The sequence below is a fragment of the Vulpes lagopus genome, chromosome 4, assembly GCF_018345385.1.
Source record: "Vulpes lagopus strain Blue_001 chromosome 4, ASM1834538v1, whole genome shotgun sequence".
Lineage (NCBI taxonomy): Eukaryota > Metazoa > Chordata > Mammalia > Carnivora > Canidae > Vulpes > Vulpes lagopus.
Window position 1 is genome coordinate 149,794,221 of NC_054827.1, and position 17,382 is coordinate 149,811,602.

The following is a 17,382-nucleotide window of genomic DNA, read 5'->3' on the forward strand; positions in this document are numbered from 1 at the left end:
ATAAATATAATCACAAAAGGTAATAACTAATCAATATTAGAAGATAACTTATCATATTAAAAGAGAAAAATCATATAGTCATCTCATACATGCAGAAAAAATTAATAAAATTCTGTGGATATCCATGATATAAACTCTTAACACCAGGAGTAGAAGAGAGGATGTCCCCATCACTGCCTCTATTCAAATTTATTAGATGAATTAGTGACTACATTTACAAAAGATATAGAAATCACAGATGTAAAGTTCCAAATAAAAGAAGATGAAATTATTGTTTGCAAACTCTATGACTGCTAAATCAGAAGTCCATACAATTTTATGGATAAATAAGTAAAATTAATAAAACAATTCAGTCAGTTAGGGAATATAAGGACAATATACAAAAATCTCGTGATTTTATGCACAAGTAATAAACAATTACAATATGCAAAAAATATAAGGAATAAACCACATCATTTACAATAGCAACAAAACCATAAGGTTGTGAGGAATAAAGCTAATCGAATATAAAAATTAAAGAACAAAAGCCTTAAGTAAATAGAGAGGCCATTTTCTTGGGAGAAATCTCTCAAAATTATAAACATGAGACTTATCCTTTAATTAACCTATAGATCATTTCAGTTTTGATCAAAATCTCCCAAAAGTTTTTCAAGAAATCTGAAAAAGTGATTACAAACTTCAAATATAAGGGTAGGGTCTAAAAATCGATAAGAAGTCCTTAAGGAAAATGAGGGAGGATATGGCTCATTAGATTCTAAGTTGTTAAAAACGAAACAATTAAAGTAAATTGCTATTTGTGCAAGTATAGAAAAAGAGAGGAATTAAATAAAACAATTTTAAAGACCCCAAATTTATATGAGTTTTTGGTACATGAATTAAAAATCACATTAGAGGGGCATCTGGGTGGCTCAGTGGTTGAGCGTCTGCCTTTGGGGATGATCCCGGGGTCCTGGGATCGAGTCCCACATCAGGCTCCCCACAGGGAGCCTCCTTCTCCCTCTGCTTGTGTCTCTGCCTCTCTCTGGGTGTCTCATGGATAAATAAATAAAACTTTAAAAAAATAGCATTAGAGATCGTGTCAGAAGGGATTGATAGTTCATAAATAATGCTGAGACAATTGACTATTCAAATATAATATTAAACCAAATTCTCACATCACCCCAGACACATAAGTATATTGCATCTGCATTAAAGGTCAAGTTGTGATAATCAAATGATAAAAATAAAAATTGGAATGCAATACAGAGTTTATATTTATATTAGTAGAATGAGAAATAATTTTGAAGAAAAAATAAATTATAATCTATAAAGTAATAGATTGGTGTTTTATTACATTAAAATAACAATAGCAGTAATAATAGATTGTTATTCAATGAAACACATCGTGAAATTTAAGAAATGCTACAGACTGGAGAAGAGGCTTATAATGTGCACCAGTAAGATGAGTAACCGTAATATATAAAGAATTTCTACCAATCAAAAAAGAAAAGGAACAACACTACCCCTCCCTACAAGTAAAGGGCATTCCGTAATATACAAAGAAAAAAAATAGGAATGACCAATTAACCATTTTGTATATAGAAAGATACTCAACCTCACTAATAATGAGCAAAAAAAATTAAGTAAATAATTCATTACCCAATAGATGGTAAAGATTAGTAAGTCTGACAGCTTCAAATACTGTGGAAGATGTGAGTACACAAAACTTATTATGTCTTGTGGCCCAAGTGTAAATAGGTAACAATCATTTTTTAAGACCTAGGAGACTTGGAGATACCCATAACCTATGCAGGCAGACTGATTTCCCCTCCAGATGTCTAAGGTAGAGAAGTGCCCACAGCATGTGTGCACAGAGAATACGCGTCAAGATATTCATTGTAAAACTGCCTGCTAAAAATAACCTAACCGTCTTTCACGGGACACATGGATGCATCTCAGAAATGTGAGCTAGGAAAGAAGTAACCAAATGATTCCTATGTATAAAACAATGCACAAATGGATTCTGAATGGACAAATGGGTGGTAAATTCATGGAACTGTACAAGGGCACAAGGTACACAGGCTTCAAAATAATGGTTACCCCTGGGGAGAAAGGTGGGTTATAATGAGGATAAGAGTGGAGCCGTTACTGCGCCTGTAACATTGTGCTCCTGGAGAGAGATGCGTGGAGTAGAGGAGGAGGGGAAAGGAAGAGGAGAGGGACAAGGGAGTGGAGGGGAGAGGGGGGCAGAGGAACTCTAGAGTAACGTGTAGTTAGGCATGGGTATCTCTGTTACTGTTTTTCTAACTTTTTGTGAACATAGAAAATTTCATGATTAAAGTAAATTTGACAGTGACTTAAAGGAGAGAGAGTCAGAAGAGTCAGGTTAGAAATGATATATATATATATTATTTTTTTTCTAGCAAATGTTAAAGAGCAATTTGAGAAGATCAGTGGCCTCTTTACTCGCTTTCTGACATTTTAGGCTGTGACTCAAGGCAAAAAAAAGGCTTTTTACCTATTGACCCAATATACTGGAAAGTTCTACAAAGCCTTAGTTAGCCCTTATTGGGATCAACACATTAGCTTTTCTTTTGTTCTGTCCTGCGTGGTGTTGTTTTCCAGTCTATGTTACTCCGTGCTGTGCATTCCATTCTGTCATTTTTTTTTCCTCTTCTATTTTTTCTTTCTTTTTTTAAAAAAGATTTTATTATTTATTCTCACACACAGAGAGGCAGAGACACAGGGAGGGGAAGAAGCAGGCTCCCTGCGGGGAGCCTGATGTGGGACTCGATCCCAGGACCCTGGGGTCACGCCCTGAGCCAAAGGCAGATGTTCAACCGCTGAGCCCAGGTGTTCCTCTTCTATTTCTTTTTTAAAAATGCCAATCCCACCCCCCCAAAAATGCCAATCCTGATCAATTATATTGACTTTGAGACCCACTGGTGGATCCTGACCCAGAGTTTGAAACAGCAGTCTCATGCCAAGAAAGAGACATTAGGAACTGGATCTGTGATTTAACTCTAACGTTGACATTGTGTGTAAAGTCTGTAAAACTCGGTTAACTGCATTGGCTCAGGTTCATCACAGGAGAAAAAGAATTGATGGCGACGTGGGGGCTCCCTCATTAGCTCCTCACTGAGCATCCACCGAGGGCCAGATCTTTTCCAAATACTGAGATCAAGATAACTGATGTTTATTGAGAATGCCTTTCATTAATGAAAGGGCTGCGCTGTTTTCATTCTTTTACAAAATAAAATAAAATAAAATAAATAGAGATTCAGCAAAATGTAGACAGCAAAATATAGAATCAGTTTCAATTAGACTGGAGGATTTTTATAAGACCTGGAGGTCTCAAATGTAGTCCCCTGGAGAATGTCAAGTATACAGATATAGGAAATAAAATGTTTTACAGGAAAACTTTTCTTGGGTTGTATTAAATATGAATTGTACTCTTTAATGCTCTGGAGAATAAAAATGTGGTAACACTTTCAAGAATTAAATTAACTTATTCCCAGCTCTCGCTTGCTAGAAAGGGGAGCAATTTTAACCTAATTTGAGCTTTGGGGGACCTCTTGACCTCACCTTTCACCTCGTTTAAGTCACTTTCAGGGCAAGGTGTTTGTGGAGTCCGAAGGAGAAAAGGCCTCAATGGTCACCTCAGTGAGCGCCCTGGGGTCCTTGGCCAAGTGGGCCAGGAGACCGTCCCTGTAGGTCTGGGTGCTCTGGGTCCCGGGCTCCAGGAACCGCAGTGTCTACACGGCAACTCCTTAGAGACGTGAGGGTGGGATGGATCTCCACCACGTGCCCCCCACCCAACTGTCACCACCGTAGAAAAAACACAAACAGGGACCAAATCTTTCTACCTCCATCTGCCTTGGAAGCTGCCTGCAGGCTCCTGCCAACCCCGCCGCCTACTCTCCAAACCCCAGGGCTTCTCTCTACCCCAGCCTCACATAATTTAGTTCTTTCTGAAAAAAAAAAAAAAAAGAAACCTCTTAAATGTGGCTGGGGTGGGGGTGGGGGTGTCTCCAGCACACAGCAGGCCTTGGGTGGACACAGGGGCTAATGGAAAAGGAATGTTCATCACAGGGGCCTCCTGCTTTCCGAAAGGTCCCTTACAGCGCCTCACTTTTACCAAGGCCCAGGCTCCTCCCGGATTTTGCTAACTGAAGGAAACCTGCAGGATTTTTTTTTTTTATTGGAGTTCAATTTGCCAACAAACAGCATAACACCCAGTGCTCATCCTGTCAAGTGCCCCCCTCAAGCCCTTGCTGCACTGATACAGGCCTCTGGCAAAAGCCAAGTGATGGAATGTGGACTTCTGGAGAGTCGGGTCTGTGCTTTGCTTTACACCATTTGCTTTACTTGGGATAAGTAAGGAAGACCTGGATTCCTGCTTACTTGACAGCTACAAAACAAAATATAAACCAATGTCTCAAGAAATGATTCTGAAACACTAGCGTGGCACGTAGGCATGAGCACCCACAGAAGACCTTTCCGCATATGGCACCTGGAGAAGACTTGTTTTTCCTTTTAAGAATGGTTTATTTTGCCATTTCTGATGACACATTGATCTAACCAGAAGCAAGGATTCACATCTGCATGATACTAATTGATGTATTTATTTATTAATTACTCAGATTATGTTCCGACCTCCCATTATGAAGTTGAGCTTGTCAGTTTTTTTCTTTATATGGGTGGTGGAGACCAGGTGGGTAAATACCGAAAATTTTTATATATTGCTTGTGATTACATATTTCACCGTAACTCAGGGTCCTCCATCCATAATACTGGACTTTATTTATCGCATCTGTGGCAAACATGGGGAGAGCAGCTGTCCTGTGGTTTGCACTTACCTAGGTTTCCAGTCCGATATTTCAATGTGCTTTTCAATGTCCTCATATTTTAAGCACGGGCCTTGTAAATAACAAATTTCAAAATGCCATGTGACAGGCTCTGCCACTAGGAAAAGGAGTCTCCTCGCTTTTAGTGTAATTATTGACTTACTTCTATTATTATATTTCATGCTTTCTAAATACTCTTGATTCTTTTATGTTCTCCATCTTCATTTTTTTACTTCCATCACTGTTTGGAGCATTTTTCTATTCAATATTTTTCTCAACGAGTCGGCCCTTTCAACTTCTTCTATTTTTATGGTTACCCTAATTACTATACATTTCCATAACAAAGTCTTAGGTTAATCAATATCTCTAGCCTTCTCCCGAATAATGAAAGGCACAGTGCATTAATTATAATCAACTTATTCTTAACTTTGTTCATTTTTAGTTCCATTTTCTTAATTTTCCTCCAAATTATTTATTGCAGTATAATCTCAGAAGATGAATGTTCATTTACATTTACCCATTTTTATAGGCATTTAGCCTTATAGCTTTGTTTCTTACAATTTGTTCTTTATGGAGGGGGGTTCATTTCTCCGATTTTGAAGCATATCCCTGTCAAACCAGTGTTCAAAAAATGATTTAAAAAAATTCCTCAAGAATAGTGAACATGTGATAAAACTTTATTTAACTCACTGGTAATAGTAGTATGACGTGGCTGGCTCAAGCGACAAGTTTAGAAACTGGGGAACCCCAGCTGTGAGGACAGAGAAATGCCCACGCGAGATGCTGTGTTACGTGCTCCACGGCCTCTGTGGTGTCTTCTCTCATGAACAAAACCAAAACGTCATCCTGCCTTAACAGTTTTACAGGACTGTAAAATGTGTGAACCTTAATCAATTTTGCAAACAGGACTACATTCCCCAGAGAATCCACTGGCCGTTGGGTAAGCTTGTTAGAGAATGTCCTCTCTCACTCATCAGTGACAGCTCAGATATTCACTTGTTTTATTCCCAAAGCTTGGGTGATTCTTTTATTTTACCATATTACAAATGTTTTACTGAAGTCATGATGGTTAATTCTTGGGAGGGGATGTGGGAGGGACGGAGGGAGGGGATAGGGAAGGAGATGGGGGAGAAATCAGACTATATCTTTTTGCACTCATATTTAATGACTTACAGGGCATAAAATTCTAGATTCATAATTATTTCATCTCATCTTTTAAAACACGTGCCACTACTCTTAAAGATCTTTTGGTTCCCTGTTGCTATTCTTTTATGATTTGTCCGTTTTTCTGGCTGCTTTTAAACTTTTGTTGTCTTTGGTGTTCCACGGTTTCTTCTTTTCTTTCTTTTCTTTTTTCTTTTTTTCTAAGATTTTATTTATTCATGGGAGACACAGAGAGAGAGAGAGGCAGAGACACAGGCAGAGGGAGAAGCAGGCTCCATGCAGGGAGCCCAACGTGGGACTCGATCCCGGGTCTCCAGGATCACACCCTGGGCTGAAGCCAGCCTTAAACTGCTGAGCCTCCTGGGCTGCCCTGCTCTACGGTTTCAATATGTTTCTGGGTATGGATTTCAATCTGTTGTATTGTGAGCTCAGTTATGGATTCGAAACGATGTTTATTTTATATATGCCTGATGTGTCTAGGTCTTTTTCAGATGTAGGGTTTTTAGGATATATTGTCTATAACATTTCCAGAAATAGAAGTCCAGGCACTCATTTTCAGGACATTTGTTTTGCAACATTTATTATACCCAAAGCAAATTTTAAACCAAGTAGTCATTGGGTACTTAAAAAAAAAAAATTCAAACAAAGCAAACAAGCACAACTCAAAATGAAGACAAAAGCAAAGGGGGAAATTCTAAGATAAGTATATGGCAGTTGGAGGACGATCAGACCAAACTGGAGCAATATGACCAAGATCCAGGTGGTCTGATGCAGAAGTAAATGAATTAATCATAAAGGCACAGCAAACAATGAAAATGTCGTGGTACCTGATGTGTTTAATCATGTGAAACATAGTATTCAGAGGGATTTATTATTTAGGAAAGATTAAACGTGTTAAGTGAAAAAATTATTATCTACAAAAAGAAGAAGGTAAACATAAAAGGAACAGTAATCACAGCATATTACTAAGCTCGGAGGTAAACATACTGATCTAATCAATCATGTAGATACAAATATCAATTCACTAGAGGTTATAATGTAATTATATGAGACATATTTTACTGGAGGAAAAAGTAGGCAAATATGATTGTGTGCATGTGTTTGTGTAAAAGGACAAAAAAACAAAAAAACCCCAAACAAACAAACAAACAAACAAACAAACAAAAATGGTCCGTGAGTTCTAAAAACCTAAGTATCCTGATAAGAATTCAATGGATAACTTCTAAAATGGATATAATAAGAAATCTGGTACACATGTTATTTAGAAAATGTGAAGACGATTGGGGTGCAGGTCCTGAGGCTGGAGAGCAGCGGGTTGGGATTGATGCCCAAGTTCTAAATGAAGAAGACCATTACTTGTTCCTGAGAAATTGCTACAAAGCCATGATCTTTCCTTTGGAGAATTTTGGTAATGGCTGTGGCTGAGAAAGACTGGGTTGCTTTGAAGAGTAAGGTAACAATCGCGAAGACAGGGAGGAGGGCAAAGAACCCAAGAGATAGAAGATGAGCTTCTGCTGAGTGAAGTGAGTCAATCGGAGAAGGACAAACATTATATGGTCTCATTCATTTGGGGAATATAAATAATAGTGAAAGGGAATAGAGGGGAAGGGAGAAGAAATGGGTAGGAAATATCAGAAAGGGAGACAGAACATGAAGACCCCTAACTCTGGGAAACGAACTAGGGGTGGTGGAAGGGCAGGAGGGCGGGGGGTGGGGGTGACTGGGTGGCGGGCACTGAGGGGGGCACTTGACGGGATGAGCACTGGGTGTTGTTCTGTATGTTGGCAAATTGAACACCGATAAAAAATAAATTTATTATTAAGAAAAAGTCTCTAGACCCATGAAAATGAATGTGACCCATGGAACCACTGCTTGGGTTTGTACCCACCAGGGGCCTGGTGCTGCGGGGGAGTAGACGGGGCGTGAGGCCTGAGATGTGAGACAGCGGAGGCGCCTGGCGGGCCCCGTTTTGCTCCTCGATGTCTTGAGAACATATCCGAATGGCTGAGACTCCACGAGCTTCACCTTCTCTGTGTTCTCCACGTGGAGGAGGAATAACCGGGATCAGAGATAAATAGCTGAGGATGGATAAAGAACGGAGAGCATCATGCTAGATGCTCTGCATAGTCTCTGCGGATCTCCACGAAATTCTTAGGCCTTCCTAGGTATTACGTGACTAATGTTTTGTTCTTTTTTTGTTTTGTTTTTAAGCTTTTTACTTTCTTACGTTACTTGCTAATACTTAATTTTGTCAAGGAGGAGGGCCATTGCAAGCCTTCAATAGGAAGGTAGGTCAATAGGGGGGGAGGAAAAAAAACAAACAAAGTTTAAGGGCAGTTTAATTTCCTGGAGACTAGAGCAAATGTTGACAGAAGTTAAGTGTTGCTTTTGTCTTAATTTCAGAAAATGTTATTTTGCTCCTGAAGGAAAACCAGGAGGGAAGAAAGTGGCAGAAAAACGTGATCTGGCTTGGTCACCGAAGGCAGCTTCCAGTCCTAGAAAGGGGTGAAGCAGTGGTTCTGTTTGATGTGCTCACAGAGAAATTTCACTGGAGCACTGGCCGACCTTCCCAGCCTGAAAACATTGGAGTGTTTGCTAACCAGTGTCTTGACTCTTTTCACATCTGCTCCTAATGTGGTGCCATGTAGATTATTTTCATAGCTTCACCAAAGACACATGAAGCGGGTGGTTTCCTTCGTGCCTGGGAATTGGAGTCCAGCTTTGATTTGCGACGCTCCGTGGAAGCTTTGGTCTCCGGGCTCCTGGAGCTTGGCTGGTTTGACCAAACGCTATTATTCAGGTGGAAACCCCCTCCTCACGCAGGCTCCCTGCAGGATCTACTGTCTCTCCGCAGGGCCCGGGGCTTTGTAGGACAACAGAGAACGCAGAATACAGATAGAACCTGGAGGCCGAACGTGGTGGTGCTACTGTTCTTTAAATTTCCTATTTATTTTGCTTTATTTGTAGTGCGTCACCACTTGTGTCTGAAATGCTAAGAATTCTCTAGAACCAGCCGTTCGAGTAAAGTCAAAGCTAGGTTTCTGCCTCCTGGACCCAGAGTACGAGTTTAGAGAATACTCTTTCTTCCCTCTCCTGCTTACCTATTTCTTTTTCTCTTCTTTCTGTTTATTTGTTTTGTTTTGTTTTGTTTTTTTAATCCAGAACTTTCTCTTAAGATGAAAAAATCTGAACTTGTAAAGGAAATTCTCACCGGCTTGGGAAGTGATGGGAATATAGTGATATCAAATCGCTGCTCCCACCGAGATCGGTGAATCAGATTCTCATCTCCCGGGACTCTTGGGGACCTCACCCGCTGTGTCCCCATCTCGGGATTCCGGCCCACGTGGTAGCTCTAATTATCCCCACTTTTTATTTCCTGGTGAGGAAAAATCTATTTAATAATTCTGATTCATGCTGAAATAAATTTCGGCGTATTATATTTTCCCATCAGTAAAGGCAAATTATCAATATGCAGGAAGCTGTTAAAAACCAATGAATAGGGATCCCTGGGTGGCTCAGCGGTTTGGCGCCCGCCTTCATCCCAGGGCATGATCCCGGGTCCCGGGATCAAGTCCCGCGTCGGGCTCCCTGCAGGGAGCCTGCTTCTCCCTCTGCCTGTGTCTCTGCGTCTCTCTGTGTCTCTCATGAATAAATAAGTACAATCTTAAAAAAAATGAATATCACTGGGAGCAGAGGCTTATGGAATATGGATTGGAGTCAAAAGATCAAATCCTTAAGGAATATATCAGTTTTGAGTTCACTATGTCCTTACTCTAACATACATTTATATTCTATAAATCCATGAGGGTAGATCACATATGGTTTTGGTCACCGCAGTACCTTCACCCCTTCACAATTTGCAGGGTATATAGGACATGCTCATTAGATCTTTATGAAATTCATTGTGGGATCAATGGATAGATCTGGACATGCATATGTCTAAAAGCACAGAAATGTCAGAGTGAAAAGGTTCCTTGTGCCTTCCGCTGGGGGTTTCTCTGCCTCCTAAATGCTCTAGGCTGGAGCAGAATAAAATAACATTTAAAAGTACAAATTCCTACCTGCACGTCTCCATCCCAGCCCGACGTAAAGCTGACACTCTAAGACGAGGCTGGATGTGGCAGGGAAAGCCGTGCCAACCAGGCTCTTCTGAAGTGACATGTCCCATGGTATGGAGCTGGCTAATGTGATCTGATAGAGAAAAAGCATTTTTGAAAAGCATGGCTTGACTGCACAGGTTTCCAGAGCAATTATTTGAAGAGGTTTCGGTGTGAAGAAATTCATTCTGTAGTTGAGAGCTTTGGCGGCGCACGTTCCACATAGAAGTATTTATATAAAGCTGTTTCCATAGCATCGAGGCTCTCGGAGGCCGGGTTCAGCAGAGCCGGCTGAGAGTGGGGAGTATCCAGGTGAGTGCACTCGGATGTACCCACCGAACGCACCTGGCGGGCGCCGTGCTGCTGGGGGATGCAGGAAGAGGCAAGACCCCCGGGGAGGATGAAGTTCTCGGATCCAGGGACCCTCCCAACAACTGGGGGTCAGGAGGGGGACCCAGGGGCCTGTGATAAGAATCGCGACATGGAGGCTCGGATTCCCCTACAACCACAGAACCGCTGCCCAGGAGAGGGCTGGGCACAGTGTCCGCGTGGGTGAGGCGGCCCAGGGCAGGGGTAGCCCCTTCCTCCGAGTGCACGGCTCTGCGTGGCACCTGCATGCGGATGGGGAGCTCCCTGGGCAGAGAAAGGCGGCCGGAGCACAGGGAAGAGTAAGAAATAAAGGCACAGCAATGCCAAGGGGGTGGCGTGTTTCGCCTAAATTAATAAGTGAACAGACTCAAGGCCCTTCCCTGCCCCCCCCGCCCCGCCCCATATAAGCAGCTCAGGAAAACAACCTAAAGCCTGACTTTTTGTTTTCACGGACTGTGGCCTTCATAGTCCTCCATCGAAATAGCGCCCGTGTTATCTCCTTCCCGAGGGATAATGGATTTAGGAAAGGACCCTGCTTGTGTCCGGATGTTCCAAACTCCAGACCCATCCTAAGGGCCACAGAAGGGGACGGTCCACGGAAAGAGGCTGACTTAGAGCCCATGCGTGTGTGCTCTGCTGAACACGAGCAGTGAAAACCGTGGCGTAAGCTGGGGGTATAGGGACAGTGGGCGGCTACCTGCTGTTCCCTGTCTGCACACCCATCGCCGTACCCGCACCATCCCCCAGGATCTGCCCCTGGGCCCGGAGGCCAAGGCAGTTGGTGGTGTGATTCGGTACAGGGTCGAAGGCCTGCTGCTGGGGGAGCAGATGACATAGGTCTTAGTCCAAGGGCAGAAGATGAGATGCGAGGTCTCAGTTCAATCCTGGGTCAGTGAGGCCCAGAAAAAAAAAAAAAAAGAACTCGAGAGAGAGAGAGAATTCTTCTTTCCTCTACTTTTGTTCTATTCGCACCTCCCAAGGACAGGATGATGCGCACTGCCATGGGGCAGGACCCTCTCACTTCCTGCGTCCACCGATCCAAATGCTGATGCCATCTAGACGCGCCCAGAGGCTGCTGATCCGGGCTCACTCAATCCTACACATGACATGAGTCATTGCATGAAGGGAGCGCAGGGAAAACCCACTTCTTGCTTTGTCCGGTCGTACGATTCTTCATGGTACAAGAGGTGGCCCCTCTGCAGGTGAGGCCTCCAGCGCTGGGAGGCCGTGGGCCTCACCTGAGCACCGCAGCAGGCCGCCGCGACATCGGGACCCGGTGGAGACGTCCCATCCCTCACTGGGAGCTTCTCCTGCCGTCGCTCCTCCTCCCAGGCTGCGGGCCTACGAATGCCTGCATGCTCGTTGAGGCGTCACCGCCACCTGGGACTTACGTCTCGGTGTATCACAGTCTGTGTGACACCCTGGCTCCAAATGAGCCACTGCATTCTTGATGACTGTGCCCGGCCTGGCCCAGCGCCAGGCGCCGCGGCACGTTGCCACCACGCCACGCTGCCTCTGCCCGGGGTCCAGGACCTCAGGGAGAAGCTCCTGGGTGCAAGTGCTCTGGGCCTGCCTGGTAAGTCCGCAGGAGGACCTGCAGCTTCCAAAGCCGCTGGCCCAGCTGTGGCAAGGAGGCCTCCCCAAGACTCACCGAGCTTCTCTCCAGCGGCGCAGGCCTCAGGCCCTCTGCTCGTCCGTGGCTTCCTGTGATGTGGCCACAGGCGGCTTGTGTCATCCTTTCACCACGATGTGGCGACAGGAGCCCCGCGCGCCCCTTGGGTAGCCCAGCTCCTGGCCGTGGGCTGGCCCAGCTCGGCCCTCCCATGTGCGGGCCCTCCCGGCGCCCACCCCAAGTGCGTCCCCCGTGCGGGGCGCTGCACCCTATCCTTCCAGCGGCTCTGGCCACACACCCTGGAGCCAGCCTGGACTCCCCCTTCCGTACCTCCTATCAAATCCGCTAGCAGGCCCCAGTGACTTGGCTCCCCAGCATTTGTCTGGGAACGAGTCCCCTTTCACCACTTCTGCTGATTCCGACCCTCGGCATCGCTGTCTTTCAGCTGTATTTCCAAAGGCAGCCAAGGAACTGCTTTCTCAGCTTCAGACCTTGCCCACCTTCAGTCTCTTAGCATAAAAGCAGGCAGCAGGCTCCTGTCGAGGCGTGTGGCACAGGCTCGCGCTCCTCCACCCCCTGGAGGCCCAGGTATGGGAGGTGGGCACCAAGGCTCTGGAACACTTGGTTGTCAAGTCTATTGAGTTTCATCTTGCAAAACACTTACTCTCCATCAGTCTCCTCCAACCAGCTTCCATCCTATTCCTCAAACACTCAGGCATGTTCCTACCTCAGGGCCTTTGCACTTACTTTTCCCTCTGCCTGAAATGCTCACCCCCAATATGAGCATGGTTTAGTCTCTTGCCTCTATGACTTTCTAGTGTGGCCTTCCCTATTTTAAATGGATCCACTGTCAGTACTTCGTAGGCTCCTTCCCTGTCTTAGTTTATCTGTGATACTTACTATAATCTGACTTTAAAAAAAATATAGGTCTTAAAAAATATATGTTTTTATTTATTTTATTTTTTAAAGATTTTTATTTATTTATTCATGAGAGACACACAGAGAAAGGCAGAGACACAGGCCGAGGGAGAAAAGGGCTCTCCCAGGAGGAGCCTGATGTAGGACTTGATCCCGGATCCTGGGACGACGCTCTGTGCCGAACACAGATGCTCAACCGCTGAGCCCCCCGGGCGGCCCTGCTTTTAATTATCTTTGATGATCTCTGTAGCATCATGTTAAATGCAAGCCACGTAAAGGCTGCACTTTCTTTGTCTTGCTCACTGCCCTTTCCCCGGCGTGTCTCCGTCTATACCACGTGTTAGAAATTCAATAAAAGGATGAATGAATGAATGAATGAACGGGATTTTTCTTCCAGCCGAGATGAAGTAACAGAGATTGGATTTACTGTTTTAGCTGAAGTGACAATAAAACAGAAAAAGATATGAAAAAGGAGTTTACTGGGCATCAGACATGAAGGGCAATAATCCCCTAGAGACAGGAAACAAGTCTCAGAGTTTCCGCAATTTTCTGCCTTTGCAGAGTCCAGAGGCACAGCTCAGGGAGGAGTAATGTAGGCGCAGCTGGGGGCATTTCGGGACGGTGCTCGGTTCAGGGAAAGCGAGGAGGCCAGAGTTTTCAGACAGAGTCCCCAAGACAGGGAGCGGCGCCAGGAGAGAAGCCCGGACTGCAGAGGACCCTCCACGGGGGGAGGCCACCGGGGGCCTCGGAGTTAACCCAGGGCCGGCAGGTGGCCGCGTCCAGGGGGGACGCCGAGGGGGGAGCAGAGGTCGACTTGCCCCGAGTGGGGCACAGTCAGCCTTGGTCTCCGCGGTGTTGCAGTCCAACCACCTCATCCAGGACCGCAAGACGTGAAGCAGTCAAGCTGTTTCCCAGGAACCAAAATGCAAGTAAGAACAAAGCCCAAGAGGGACACATGGGGGGCTCGGCGGTTGAGCATCTGCCTTGGGCTCAGGGGTCCTGGGATCGAGTCCCGCATCGGGCTCCCTGCAAGAAGCCTGCTTCCCCCTCCACCTTCATCTCTCTCTCTCTCTCTGTGTCTCATGAATAAATCAATAAATCTTAAAAAAAAGACAAAAGAACAAAAATCTCAAGAATATTTTAGAAATATAGCAACATCTACCAACCAAAAAAATCAACCTTCATGATTTCTAACGTGCATCAAAAATTATCAGGGATGCAAAGGAGCAGAAAAACACCACCTCCCACGGGGACAGATTTCAATCAATTTGAAGTTGACACAGAAGGGACACAAAGGTAATGCTCCGTACGTAGGCAAGGGTGTTAGAGACGTGACCGTAAGGGTGTCACGCACATTTAGGAGGGAGCTTTGAGGCGGTGACAGATATATTCCTTCTGCTGATTACGCTAACAGCTTCACAGGTGCAGGTGCACGGAGTGTACAGGTGCAGTCATGTAAAATCCATCGTACATTGGGCGGGGGGTGGGGGTGACTGAGTGACGGGCACTGAGGAGGGCACTTGGTGGGATGAGCCCTGGGTGTTATCCTATATGTTGGCAAATTGATCACCGATAAAAAATAAATTTATGAAAAAAAATCCATCGTAAAATTAATTTTAGTTCGATTAAAAACAGGGATGGACGAATGAAATATTTCCCTCTGTTGCAGCTCTCACCCTTGGGGGCGTGCGTTGTCCACGGTGCTGCGTTACCTCGCGTGTTACGGGTACCAGCGTGGGTGACAGCAGACTCGGCATATGTATTTGCATCCTGAGGTGCTTCATCAAGTTTTCGTAGAGTTTTATGAAGGTTGACAGATGACAAGATTAACAGCATAACTCGGAAGCATCAGGATACCGTGTGATTGTCAAGTGTTGTAAGCCGCCCCCCCCGCCCCCCGACCCCGGCCCTTTACAGAACCTCTGGCGCCGAGTTACATCATTGATCATTGTATCACCCCCGGGGTCATGTGGAGACACGGGTATGAAATGTCGGAGTTGTGCACATGGGTTTCCTCTTCTTGGAAACGTTTTTGCTTCCTCATCCTTTGCTTCATTGATTTCTATTTACCTTTCAGGGCTCAACACACACTACCAAGGGCTTCACTCTTCTGAGCCCCGAGAATGTTCACCGTCCTCCATCCGTTGCTCTGACTTTGCTATAGGACCGGGTCACGACTGAAACCAAACGAGGTCGGCTCTAAGTCTGCACTGTTTGTGCCCGTCGCTGAGAGTAAGACGCGTCGACCAAAGCCCGACGACACCCAGTCAGTGGCCTTTAGGGGGGCCAAGGTGGTAGGTGGAAGGGGACGATGGTTATGGCACCTGGGGGACACCTGCGGCACAAAGATGCAGACGCCCTGGGGAAACGTCAGGATGGTCGTTCGTGGGAAGGCCCCCGAAGGAGTGGACATGGAGACAGGACGCGAGGACGGTTGCTTAGGAAAGAGCTGGCTCGCGAGTTCTACCTCCCGAGGGAGAGGGAATGCTTCCTTCTGGCTTCGGGGACGTCTGGGAATTGCTCTGAGGTCTTGGTCAGCCTTCTGTAGGGCGGTGGGGCCGTCGTGTCTGGAGTCCCTTTGGAAGATGTTCTTTCCAGGACGGCTTCTTGCCGGAGTGAGGAGACCCGGCGGGAGAGACCGTGGGGTGTCCTGGCCAGGGCTGAAGCTGAGCGGTGGTGGCGGGTGTGCAGCCAGGGCAAGAGGCACACCTGCCTCGGAGGAGCCCGGACTTGGGGCTGTGACGGGTTTAGGAGAGCGTGTGTCCACCACGGCAACGGCCAACGCATTGAGATTGTGGCCAAGGGACAAATGGCCTAAGCCCTGGCGTCACCACATTGTCCCTATTTCAACTCTTACATTGGAGGAAAGAATCCCACAGGAATCAAGGGGGGGGGGGGGCGAACGAGGAGAGGAACGCTCTTCTCCAACCAGCCCCAGCTGGGAGAGAGCAAGAAAGTCTTGTCTTGGGACGCAGATTAAAGCGCCGATTAATATATTGGACTGACCCTCTCATTTCTAAGTTTCGATGGCATTTTGAAACCTGAGGGGATCCTAGGGTTTCCTGTTACCTAAGGCGGAACAGGACTCCAGGCTTGCTCAAGGTTTCGAGGAGCTCAGTGCAGTTTCACGCCGTAAAGGAAGCGTTGAAGGGAACCCGGGGGACAAAAATAGGCTCTTTTCACCATTCCACCCGCTCAGTCATGTTTTTACCTGCACAAGCGAAGGAATAAGGGAATCAGGTGAATGAACGCTCCTTGGCTCTCCTGTTTCCATCTTTGGATAAACCTGCTTGACTTCAATCCGGTCATTTCGGTTTGCTAGGAGGGCTTCGCTGTTCTTTCGTCTTCAGCCACCCACACGTGTGTCACATGATATTGCTCTTGTGACAGTTGGAACGTTTGAAGGGACTAAAATTCTGCGCCCAATTCCGGTGAGTGTGTGTGGGAGCTCCCACACCAACCCGCATTTCTCTGACACCAGCTGGGCGGCCTACAATTGATCTCATTTCTGGTACTATCTGCTCAGAGACAGCAGCAGATCCTACACGGGGAGGGCTCGGTCTTCCAAGGCTGTCCCACCCCCACTTCAGACGTTAATCACGAGTCCCCTGTGTCACCTGTGCTTCTGGCCGGCCAGTTACAGATCGAAGTTCCCGGTGACCTCCTCTGTAGGTTTGATTAATTTGCTAGAGCGGCTCTCGGAACTCAAAGAAACATTGCATTTACAGGATCTTGGGATTCTTATAAAAAGCTCACTCCAGTCCATAACTCAGGAACAGCCAGATGGAGGAGACGCACGGGCAGGGTCTGTGGGAAGGGGCACAGGGCCCTCTCCCAGGGTGCCACAAATCCTGTCTTCCTGGGATTTATGGAGGCTTCATTACACAGGCATCATTGACTAAGTCGTTGGTCATTGGCAATTGACTCAACCTTCAGCCTCTCCCTGAAGGTCACGGGGCACCTCTGAGAGCTCCAACAGCCCCCATCTTTGGATGGAGTCCAGAAGTCACCTTATTAACATGTCAGAAGATGCCGTTATCACTCTGTGACCTTAGGAAATCTGAAGGTTGAAATGGTGTAAAAAGAAGACGCAATTACCATTAATTTATGTGGAAAAATTCTTGAGCATTCCCAGACTCAAAAAAAAGAAAAAAAAAAGAAATTACCTGTCTTAGGCTCTTCTGATGCACATTAGGACACTTCGTGCTTAGATGCACCCAGAGATGAGATAAAGCTCAGGTGCTCCCACACACAGGTCAGGATCCTGGCGGCTGGTGCTGGGATGCTGAGTGTGGTCCCCAAGGAAGACGGCTGGCGGCTCCCCTTCCAGCTCCGGGTATGTGTGGCCTCTAGCTCTCACTGCACAACCAAAGCTGAATGCTGTTTTCCCTTGTGG